This window comes from Somniosus microcephalus, chromosome 21, assembly GCF_052327205.1.
Source record: "Somniosus microcephalus isolate GS21.2 chromosome 21, FLI_Smic_1.0, whole genome shotgun sequence".
In the NCBI taxonomy this organism is placed as follows: Eukaryota; Metazoa; Chordata; class Chondrichthyes; order Squaliformes; family Somniosidae; genus Somniosus; species Somniosus microcephalus.
This window is the reverse complement of record NC_141007.1, coordinates 25,539,618-25,552,355: the sequence shown is the minus strand read 5'-3', so window position 1 is coordinate 25,552,355 and position 12,738 is coordinate 25,539,618. Positions and strand designations below refer to the sequence as shown.

Below are 12,738 nucleotides of genomic sequence, written 5' to 3'. Positions count from 1 at the left end.
GAGAACTTGGAGCAGTTAGGGGTCCTGTCCAAGGTGGATTGGAGTGAATGGGCCACACCTATAGCTCCAGTGATGAAGAAAACCTCCAGCACAAAACCAGGAAAGCCAAGAAAAGTGCGCATCTGTGGAGACTTTAAAGTGACTGTTAACCCAGTCCTCCACACAGTACAGTACCCATTGCCTCGCATTGAGGACATCTTTGCTTCCTTGTCAAGAGGGGAACGCTTCACAAAGATTGACTTGGCCCAGGCCTATCTCCAAATGGAAATTGATGATGCATCAAAGAAGTACCTGACAATAAATACGCACAAAGGCCTTTACCAGTACAATCGGCTGGTATTCGGAATAGCATCAGCTCCTGCAATCTGGCAAAGGGCAATGGACCAAGTCCTGCAGGGGATCCCAAGTACTCAGTGTTATCTTGATGACATCATCATTACTGGCAAGAATGACAACGACCACCTTTCCAACCTCGAACAGGTGCTCATCAGGTTACGGGAGTATGGGCTCTGAGCGAACCGAGACAAGTGTGAGTTTTTCAAAAAGGAAATCTCATACTGTGGACATGTGATTGACAAGGACGGTTTACACAAGTCTCCAGACAAGATTGAAGCTGTGATTAATGCACCAACACCTGAAAATGTGTCTCAGTTGAGATCATATCTTGGACTGGTGAACTACTATCACAAGTTCTTGCCCAACCTATCCACAGTGTTACATCCACTAAATACACTGCTGCAGACAGGGTCACAATGGAAGTGGAGTGACAGCTGTGAACAAGCTTTTCAAGAGAGTAAAAGACTCATTACTTCAGAAGAGGTGCTAGCTCACTTTGACCCATCCTTACCTATTCGACTGGCATGTGATGCTTCACCCCATGGCATTGGTGCCGTGTTGTCACATAAGTTCCCAGACGGCTCAGAAAGACCAATAGCCTTTGCCTCAAGATCACTGACTACAGCTGAACGCAATTATGCACAGATTGACCGAGAGGCCCTCAGCCTTGTGTGGGGAGTCAAGAAATTCAACCACTACTTGTGTGGCCAACAGTTTACACTGTTAACTGACCACCAGCCTCTCGTTTCAATCTTCAACCCAAGGAAGGGCATTCCAGTGATGACGGCACAATGGCTGCAGTGATGGTCACTCTTCCTAGGGGCTCACCTGTATGACATTGAATACAAGGGGACCAAGCAACATGGCAACGCCGATGGTTTGTCACGTTTACCACTGCCAACCTCCGAGAGAACTACAACAGTTGACTCAGCAGAGGTATTTCACACAACAATAGTTGAGCAGCTACCGGTGACAAACTCCCTCATTGAAAGAGAAACACGCAATGACCCTACATTGTCAAAAGTTTATGACATCACTGTGAAGGGATGGCCAGCGCTTGGTGACTTATTGTTTCCAGCATTCTCAGCTAGGAGGGAGCAGTTATCAGTGTGTCGGGGAGCACTGATGTGCGGCTCACGAGTTGTGATTCCTCCCAAGCTTCGTAACCGAGTGCTAGATGAACTGCATGAAGGCCACTTAGGTACGGTAAAGATGAAAAGCCTTGCCCGTGGATACGTGTGGTGGCCGGGAATTGACAAACAGATCGAGGACCTGACAAAGAGCTGCTCAGGATGTCAAAAGATCCAGAACGCACCACCACAAGCCCCTCTCCATCCATGGGAATGGCCCTCATCACCATGGCAACGTGTGCACATCGACTTTGCTGGACCGTTCATGGACTCCATGTTCTTGATTGCAGCCAATGCACATTCCAAATGGCCTGAGGTCATTAAAATGAAATTAACCACATCTGAAAAGACCATTTCAGTTCTGAGGACCATGTTCACTAGAAATGGCCTACCAGAACAAATCTGCACAGACAATGGACGAGGTTTCATGAGGAAAAATGGAATCAAGCACTACACATCTGCCCCGTACCATCCAGCTACAAATGGCTTGGCAGAAAGATTCATACAGACTTTCAAGAAGGCCATCAAAGCAATGTACAGCGAGAATCTACCACTGCAACACAAGATAGACAATTTCCTCTTTGTTTATCGGAACGCAGTACACGCAGCCACTAATCAGACTCCAGCGATGATGTTTCTGAACAGGAACCTGAGATCTCGCATGGACCTTCTTAAACCGAATGTACGTCGTGATGTAGAGAACAAACAGTTCAAACATTTGAATGCTAAGCCAACAAGAAGCTTCAGTGTGGGACAGTCAGTTCTTGCTCGTGATTTCCGGACGGAAAAGTGGCAACCAGGTACAATATCCACAAGAGAGGGACCACTGATGTATACTGTGGATGTGGGAGAGAACGTTTTGAGAAATCATGTGGACCAAATTCTGGATGTTCAGGTGGAAAACACCCCTATACCTCGCCCAGACTCACCTGACATGGAAACAGACACTCCTGATTCATCAGCATCAGCGCCAGCCTCATCCACAGCGGAGAGCTCTACCTGTGCTGATAGCTCACCTGATGCGCCTGTACCTGTACAGTCTCATTCCCCAAAGCAAAAGAGTCTGGAGAGACGTTACTCAGAGAGGCAGAGGAGGCCTCCCCAGAGACTTGACTTGTAAAAGGGCGTTGACTAAATAAAATGTTATGTTGGAATTTGAATTTTGTTACTTTTAAGAAAACAAAAAGGTTACTGTAAAGACAGGCTCTGTATGTTAATTATAGACATTTTGCGTTAATATGCTATTAAACTAAAGGGGGAGGAAGTGTAATGTATACAACATTGAAGGGACTACTTTGTTTTACGGATGTACATCCTTAGTTGCGAGCGTATATAACAGACACGTATCGATTTGTATAGTCAGTGCCGAAGTTCCAGTTAACCAGTAAAGATCACTTGAAGTTACTCTCAGTCTCTGCTGCTTTATTATTTTATGTAGTTGTGTATAGCGGCACAAACACAACATTCACCTTCCATCATCAGGTGACCCTAGAGCCAACTCTACCTCAATGAGACTCTGCTTACCTAACACCCCACCCCACCCGCAAGAAAGATATTCAAAAAAAAGAATATGGGTTATACACCTAGCAAAATCCAATTCAGAGCCACAATCCCGACTGGGATATTCAAATAGTTTAAATCCAGGAAACTGAAAAAGAAACAAAATTCACTCTCTTGGGATCATCTCTTATCTACGGAAAATTATTTGATATTTTCTCCTTTTTTCCCTCATCAAGTTTCTTCCTCCCACTCATCATACCGTGAAAGGGCAGGAAGGTAATCTGGCTCCAATCATCTGCCAACTCAGGGGTGGATGAGAGGTGCCTGGGTAACAATCTCGGCACTGACTTTCTCCCGTCTGGGGAAGTGCTTGAGATCTGCCAGGGGCTTCCTGCTGATGTCAGGACTGAGATCAGGAACTCACTAGCTAGGGGATCATGGACATAAACCTGTGACCTTTCTTAAATGCAGGTCTATTTGCAAGCCTATCTATTGTAGCACAACCTCTGATGCAATTCATTTTTCAGACCCCTTAGTAATAGAGAACCGATTGGAAATATTTCCTTTAGAACCTGCTTTTATGGCTTCCAAAGATAATATTAGTGTAGCAACTAACAAAAACCTTCGAGTTTTTGTAACCCAATTTCTGTTTCCATTAACTGTTGCCTCACTTTTAACCCTTCACCATTTTTCCTTTTGATTTTCTCCCTCATTTTTTCTCTCTTGAAAGTACTAGCTTATGCTAGGGTCTAGCTCCACAGGCTCTGATAAGAGCTCAGATGTGAGAGCAATTTGGGGGAGATCACTGACTAATTCAAATAGGGAAGCACAGGCCTCTCCACAGTTTAACCACAAGAGGTGTTAGCTGTGGCTCAGTGGGTAGTACTCTTCAATTTTTAAAGTACAATCGATTAATATATGTTACAGGTGACAAATTAAACTTCAGGTTTTGATGTTAAAATGTGGTGGCGGAATGGCTGTGCAGGGCGGTGGAATTGATTTGTATCATACAATGTAATGATCACAATGTTGTAAATGTTCTTAATGTTCAATAAAGTATAATAAAAAATAATAAAAAAAATAAAGTGGGTAGTACTCTCGCCCCTGAGTCAGAAGGTTGTGGGTTCAAGTCCAACTCCAGAGGCTTAAGCACAAAACTCAAGGCTAACATGACACTCCAGGGAGTGCTGCACTGTCGGAGGTACCGTCCTTCAGATAAGATATTAAACCGAGATCTTGGCTGCCCTCTCAGGTGGACATAAAACATCCTTTGGCACTATTTCAAACAAGAGCAGGGGTGTTCTGGCCAATATTTATCCCTCAACCAAGATCTAAAAACAGATTACAAAGACAAAATACTGCGATGCTAGAAATCTGAAATATAAACAGAAAACGTAGGAAATAGTCAGCAGGTCCGGTAGCATCTTTAACAGAAGGTCATCGACCTGAAACATGAAGCTGTTTCTCACTCCACAGATGCTGCCTGACCGGCTGAGTATTTCCAGAATCTTCTGTTTATATACCTAAAAGCAGAAGATCTGGTCATGATCTCATTGCTTTTTGTGGGACCTTGGGTGGGTGGTCCACGAATTGGCTGCCACGTTTCTTACATTCCAATAGTGACTACACTTCAAAAGTACTCTGTTGGCTGTGAAGCATTCGGGGCCGTCCTGAGGTTGTGAAAGGCGCTATATAAATGCAAGTCTTTCTTTCTGCAATCCACGGGGGGGGGGTTTCAAACTCGACGTAATCTAACCACAGCCTCTGAATTTACTTCCAGCTCTTTTCAACTGTGGCAGAGTCTCCCATGGGCCTTTGTCCTTCCTCTCAGTAACTCAATTTAAATATAAAAGTTAAGTGCGGACTTTCAAAAGTGAAATGGGTCTAAATTCTTTTTTGCTGAAGTGCAGCTTTGTTGAGGAGAGCACTGAGGTTCCTAAATAACAACAGAAAATTGCTGGAAAAACTCAGCAGGCCAGGCAACATCCGTGGAGAGAGAAACAGAATCAACGTTTCAGGTCCAAACCCTTCGTCAGTCCTGGAGTTTAGAAGAATGAGAGGGGATCTCATTGAAACTTATAAAATTCTAACAGGACTAGACAGACTAGATGCAGGAAGGATGTTCCCGATGGCCGGGGCATCCAGAACCAGGGGTCACAGTCTAAGGATAAGGGGTAAGCCATTTAGGACAGAGATGAGGAGGAATTTCTTCACCCAGAGAATGGTGAGCCTGTGGAATTCTCTACCACAGAAGGCAGTGGAGGCCAATTCATTAAATATATTCAAGAAGGAGTTAGATATATTTCTTAAAGCTAAAGGGATCAAGGGATACGGGGAGAAGGCAGGGACAGGGTACTGAATTTGGATGATCAGCCATGATCTCATTAAACGGCGGAGCAGGCTCGAGGGGCTGAATGGCCGACTCCTGCTCCTATCTTCTATGTTTCTATTCATTTAGATATTTGTACAATCCGTCTTGCCGTTGAATAACGTGAATGAATAAAGGATGGTAGCTGAATGCGCTAAAGGGATTTTTTATACTGACAGCTTGACAACAGTGGGAGAAATTGTTGATGTTGAACCTTCTGATTGGCTGTACATTGGACTGAACAATTAACGGGTCAGACCCAGGTGTGACTGATCGAATGATTAGCGCCTGTCCTCAGTCAACATCCCAGTTGCAGTTTATTTTTCACTTCATTAGACAGGCTGCACATAATGACATCTTTATCCTTCGTGCTTCAGGTTTTTTTTTGCAATAGCGCTCAACGGCCCTCAAGGATTTTATTTTCTAGCCTTCAGAATGAAATGTATTTCAAAAATGTAGCAGCAGAAAGCAGCAACCTCCCTCTGTACCTGTCCACGTGCTGACCTGGCAGTCCCAATGAATTGTTTCTCAAGCAAAACGTTCATTTTAGATTCAATCTGTTACAGACTGACGTGCGATTTACATATGTATTTGCTCTTGGAATTGCATTTGTAGAATATTATTGCTGTTCTGTTTGTGTCTCCGTGTTAGGGAGTTGCCACAGAAACAAAAAATGCGCTGAATCTTTTTTTTTTAAAGAGGAGCGAGGAGGCTTAGGTCAAAGTATGCAGATTGTGATGTAAGCGGTATTCTCAAACCCTGCGGTATGGCAAAGCAATGTACTGTTTTTAGCTGTTTCTCTGATATTTTTCCCTCCCATTTTGTCCCTCTTGTCCTAAAGTCGCTGATTCACGCTGAGCTAGGATTCCATGAGTGTTGTTCACTCTCTGGCGCTCTCCCCAACGCGGCCGATCCCACGTTGGCCACGTAGGGTTATCAACGCTTCAGGATTGCCCCGGAGTCCCCTGGAATTAAAGAATAATCCCCAGGACACTGCAGCGAGCAACTCAGGAGAATTATAGGGGCATGAACAAAAAAACTGTTTTTATCATTTTCTTTGAACATTTTAATTTATTAATTATAAAAATATTGGAGATTGGTGGAAAAAGGCTGTTTGACCAACAGTCAAGAGTAATCCAGTCGGGTATCAAAAATCATTAGGGCATCAACAAAAACTGTCTTTTCTTCATTACCTTTGAGCAGTTTTGCTTCTTAGTTATAAAAATGTTGGAGATGCTGTTTGACTGGGTTGAGGAATATGTCCAACCAGGGTTTCCATTTACATTAACCATTTAGACTTTGGAACATAAAACACAATTTCTAAATTTGCGGATGACATCGAATTGGGGATAGTCAACACTGAGGAGGACTGTAACAAATTACAGGAGGACATTAATAAACTTACAGAATGGGCATTAATTGGCAAATGAAGTTCAACACAGATAAATGTGAGGTATTACATTTTGGTAGGGACAATAGGGAGGTCACTTATCACTTGGAGGGTGCGAGTCTAAGTGGGGTAGAGGAACAAAGGGCTCTCGTAGTACATATATGCAAATCACTAAAAGTTGCGTCACAGGTTAGCAAGGCCATTAAAAAAAGCAAACCAAGCCCTAGGGTTTATTTCTAGAGGGATAAAATTGAAAAGTAGGGAAGTTATAGTAAACCTGTATCGAACCTTGGTTAGACCACACTTGGAGTACTGCGTACAGTTCTGGTCACCATATTATAAAAAGGATAAAGAGGCATTGGAAAGGTGCAGAGAAGATTTACAAGGATGATACCAGAAATGCAAGATTATACCTATCAGGAAAGGATGAACAGGCTGGGTCTCTTTTCTCTTGAAAAAAGGTGACCTAATAGAGGTCTTTAAAATTATGAAAGGTTTGATAGAGTGGATACAGAGAGAATGTTTCCACTTGTGGGGAAGAGCATAACTAGAGGCCATCAATATAAGACAGTCACCAAGAAATCCAATAGGGAATTCAGAAAAAACTTCTTTACCCAGAGAGTGGTGAGAATGTGGAACTTGCTACCACAGGGAGTGGTTGAAGCGAAAAGTGTAGATGCATTTAAGGGGAGGCTAGACAAGCATATGAGGGAGAAGGGAATAGAGGGTTATGCTGATAGATTTAGACGAGGAAAGACGGGAGGAGGCTCGAGAGGAGCATAAATGCCGGCATGGACTGGTTGGGCCGAATGGCCTGTTTCTGTGCCGAATATCTGATGTAACATTATGGCCACTTGATCAGCAGATGGAAACCTGGCTGAATTTCAGCTCCCCCCGCCTGCCACCCCCCACCACTCAGGCCCAGCTGAGGTAAACTGAATAATCAGCCAACCACATGGGGGTGTCAAACCTGAGTCTCTATGACTCACTAAAAGAAAGACTTGCATTTATATAGCACCTTTCATCACCAAGGACATCTCAAAGCACTTTACATCCAATGAAGTACTATTTTGAAGTGTAGTCACTGTTGTAATGTGGGAAACATGGCAACTGATTTGTGCACAGCAAGCTCCCACAATTAGCAATGTGAGAATGACCAGATAATCTGCTTTTTTGTTGTGTTGATTGAGGGATAAATATTGGCCAGGACACCAGGGATAACTCCTCAGCTCTTCTTTGAAATAGTGGCCGTGGGATCTTTTACGTCCACCTGAGAGAGCAGACAGGGCCTCGGTTTAACATCTCATCCAGAAGACAGCACCTCCAACGCTGCAGTGCAGTGTCAGCCTAGATTTTTGTGCTACATGTCCCTGAAGTGGGACTTGCACTCACAATCTTCTGACTTAGAGAGGCAAGTGTGCTACCCACTGAGCCACAGCCGACACAATACCACACTGGGAATATCCTTACCAGCAGAAGAGAGAATATAGCAACAGGAGTATAAAAGATCAATTATGGAAAAAGATATTGCCATTATTATTTCACTGAGATTAGTTTTGGCCTTTAGGAACATGTGTTTTGGCCTTTATAAATGTTTGGTATGTGGTAGCACTCAGGGACTGTGACTGACAGGGAATGTTAATATAATAAAGCTTTATGAATTGTTTCTTAAGCAAATCTTTACTTAGATCCAATCGGTTACAGATTTAGGCCCTCAAATTCCACAGTAGGTCCCGTCGCCCCCTCCCCGCACTCTTGCCGGAGTTAGGATGGGAGATTGGGCAGGGGGGAATCCCCGTGAGATTTCAGGGTCTTAGGATCCCATCTACAATTGCTTTCTTACCATGGAATTGCATTTTTACAATGCCATTGCTGCCGTGCTCGTGCTTTCCTGCAGATTCAGGGAGCTGCTGCTTCCCATTCGGGCCAGGAAAGTGCCAGATTCGATAACCCCCCCCCCCCCCCCACCCCGTTCAGCTAGCTGATTACCATCCGCTGGTGAAGCAGTTCCCCCACCCCCACCCCCGATGGTTTCGCTGGTAAATAGTGGAGGGAACCAAACGCACCTTGGAGTGGGTGCAGGGCACCACGAGCCGAAAGGCAAGCGCGTTCCTGTCAGCAGTGCGGCACTTAGTCTCGCCACCAGGCGGATGCCATCGCTCTGTCCCTTGGCACCACCGTGTGCCAGCTTGCACTCCGCAGCTGTGGCGTGTAATTAACTCTGCGCAGTGTCCTGGCACGGGCCACAGACAGACACTTATCCTCCAGTATGGAGCCAAAAAAAGCCACACAGCACAGCTGCACAGTACAAACAGATCGCAGTGATGCCATCTACCCACAATGGCATCTCCCCGGTGGTGTGAATGTAACATTATGGGTGGATTTATCCACAACAGAGCAGCATATGGGATCGGAAGAATTGGCCAGGATTCTCTCTGTAAATAACCTATTGTTTAAAAAAAAATTGTTTTCAGGTGCAGAATCAAGACCCATAGTGCAGGAACACATCAACGTCGAAAAGACTAGGAGACAAAGTAAATCAAGACGTACTGATTAGCCGATGCCAAGATTGGGTTTCAAACCTTTGTGGAACGTAGCAGGAGGGTTGAGATGCTCCTTTAGAATGAGATGTGCCTGATGTATTCTCTTTAATTTTCCCAAGCGCAAGAGGCAAACATAAGAAGGAAGTAACTTAGTGTGAAAGCTTAAAAAGGCCTTGCATTCATAAAGCGCTTTTCACAACCTCAGGATGTCCCAAAGTGCTTTACAGCCAATGAAGTACTTTTTTGAAGTGCAGTCACTGTTGTAATGTAGGGAAACAGGGCAGCCAATTTGCACACAGCAAGATCCCACAAACAGCAATGAAATAAATGACCAGCTAATCTGCTTTAGGTGGTGGTTGAGGGATAAATATTGTCCAGGACACTGAGAGAACTCCCCTGCTCTTCTTCGAAATAGTGCCGTGGGATCTTTACATTGACTTCCCAGGATGGATAAATGTTTTATTTCAACTTAAAACTCAAAGGTTAAAAGCTTGTGGGGCGTGGAAGATAGATTTCCAATGGAATACGGATTTTAAAAGCTTATTTTAATACCTGTTCATAAAGCTTTACTATTTTAACAATCCATGGCAGTCGCAGTCCCTGAGTGTGCAGGGCTATTGCATGCCAAACATTTATAAATACCAAAACAAGTCACAGTGAAATAATTATGGAAATATCCTTTTCCTTTATACTCAGTCTTATATTCTCCTTTAGTGGTTAATGACATCTGCCAATGGGGGACGGAGCCATATGGGCCAGGAAGGTCGCAGGCTCGATCCCTGCCCTTTGGTGATGATTTACCCAATCCGAGTGAGGGTTGGGCTGGCAAATCTCAGCGAGGATTTCTGCTGCTGATCACTACTCAGTGACTCTTGCTGGAAAGTGCATTTGCGCGGACGTCAAGAGGGAACTTGGACAGAACCTCCCAGCCCCGGGACCTCAAGCGTCAAGAAGGACGAGGGCAACAACTTCAGGCCAAGAACCCCCGCCAAGTCACACGCCATCCTGCCCTCAGCATATACAGCAATTCCTTCTTCGTCGCTGGGTCAATAGCCTGGAATTCCCTACCTGATACCATCATGGAAGCTTCATTAGCACAAGGAGCACAGCAGTTCAAGGAAAAGGACATCAAAGGTGGCTTTTCCAGTGCTGGCCACATACTGAGAACAAATAAAAACTGGGGCTTGACTCTGCTGCCCCCAGTGGTTGAATATGCTGAATGTATTCACTGTGTAGGATCACATGGGAAGAACAGATGCTCAGACAAGGTACTGGAGGCCAGCTTTCACCCATGGAAACAAATCCTAGATGGAACAGCGGAGAAGGGATGGGGTAGGGTGGGGTGATTGGGGAGAAACACTATTCTGGATTCTAAACACACAGACCACGGGGCACATCAGACAGTTCCATCAGCACCACTGGAGCAAAGCTCGACAGATTTACTAATATCATCCAAACCGCAAATTCATTGGCTACATCCCCTCATTCCAACCTTTACTAACCTTTATAGTGAAAGAAACAAAGATTTCTATTTTCCAGTTTTGAAGAAGGGTTCGACCCGAAACGTCAACTCGAATTTCTGTCCATGGATGTTGCCTGACCTGCTGAGTTTTTCCAGCATTTTCTGTTGTTATTAAAGATTTCTATTTAATGCTGCACCTTTTCATGTCTCGCAAACATCTGTAATTACTTTGAAGTGTTGTGTTGGCAGCCATTTTAAATATAGGAAAATGCCACAAACCGCAGTGAGGTGAATAACCAGTTAACGTACTTTTGTTGCTGATATTCATTGAGAAAGGAAAGTTGGGCAGGACCCCACACAAACCCTTTGCTCTTTGACCAGTGTCATGGAATGTGCAATATTACTGAATTTATCAATAAGTGTATTGGAGGGGGTCACTTTAACTTTTGCCGATTGTGTGAAGCACACAATATCGGCTCGGTCACCTGGTAAACATTTCTCCTTGATTTTGATTTCCACAGTTAACTTTAAAAGCACTTTATTGGCTGTAAAGGGCTTTGGGACATCCCAAGGTCGTGAAAGGTGCCATGTATAAATGCAAGGTCTCTCTTTCTTTCTATTATGATTTCCCACCCACATGCCCCAGGACCCTAATCTTCCATGGTCTCCTTTATTTCCACTTTCCAGGGAATAAGAGAGAAACAAAGGAACACACCGGAGGTCAGACTCAGCAGCATGTGTCGTACTTGGTGAAAGGCCTCTATTAAAACTACACAGGCTCAGGTCAGCTGCTGGCTGCAAATCTCAGAGGCTGGACCCAGTGTTGACAGCCCAGCTAATTGTTTTTGTGGAACTTCCTCGAAGGAGTAGTTTCTGAAGCCACACATGTAAGTCGTTAGGATAAAACGTTCTGGTTTGTTGAAGCAATTGGCTGCATTAAAACCATCAGCAGGCCGAGACTCTCAGAATCCCGAGCGAGCAATCCCATCACCTAAAGTCCTTTGGCTTCGCCAATTGCTGGTGGGGGGGGGGGGTGTTGTTGTGCTACAATTAGCCTCAGCACCTGTGGGCTGGGGGAGGGGGCTGGGGGAGGGGGAGGGGGCTGGGGGAGGGGGCTGGGGGAGGGGGGAGGGGGCCTGATTTCCTGCTCCAGATCATTATTCAGAGACCGACCCGACCCTCAGCTGGGTTGATTCACACAGTTGAATAGCCGACTGACTCTTGCCGTCTAGGCTCACACATGAAGAACCATGACTTGGCCGATGCATTTGGAGGAAACGCACCCCGGCACAAATCACCTCCAGCGGGAGAGCAGCAAGGGAAAGAAAACTGTCAAAAGAAAAAAACCTTGTGTACAAGTAAGATATCACGATGAGGTGCCTGTATAAACAGAAGTCTTTATTTTAAGTGATGAATCAACATAAGCTGTAGGTGGCTTAAAAGAGGCAAGAAAGAAAATGACTTTTATTTATATAACACTTGATTACATCTCACAGAAACATCCCAAGGCCCTCACTTTGAAGTCCGATGATTTGTTACATTGGAATGCTTGGCAACCAATTTCTGTACAATAAGATCCGACAAAAAAAGAGGGGAGATGAGAAGAAATTTTTTCCACAGCGAGTTATGATCTGAAAGTAGATTCAATAGTAACTTTCAAAAGGGAATTGGACAAATACTTGAAAAAGGAATAATGTGCAGGGCTTTGGGGAAAGAGCAGGGGAGTGGGATTAATTGGATCGCTCTTTCACAGAGCCAGCATAGGCACGATGGGCCGAATGGCCTCCTTCAGTGCTGCTGGATTCTATGAATGAGAACATAACAAATAAGAGCAGGTGCAGCAGGCGGTTAAGAAGGCAAATGGTATGCTGGCCTTCATAGCGAGAGGGTTTGAGTACAGGAACAAGGATGTCTTGCTGCAGTTGTACAGGGCCTTGGTGAGACCACACACCTTGAGTATTGTGTGCAGTTTTGGTCGCCTTATCTGAGGAAGGATGTTCTTGCCATGG

General features: G+C 44.7%; 1 protein-coding gene across 1 annotated transcript in view; it reads right to left on the bottom strand.

Moving 5' to 3' along the window:
* Window positions 1-12,738, bottom strand: part of hs3st3l (heparan sulfate (glucosamine) 3-O-sulfotransferase 3-like) — a 197,185-nt gene that overhangs the window by 29,591 nt on the left and 154,856 nt on the right. The gene's annotated exons all lie outside the window — the stretch shown is intronic.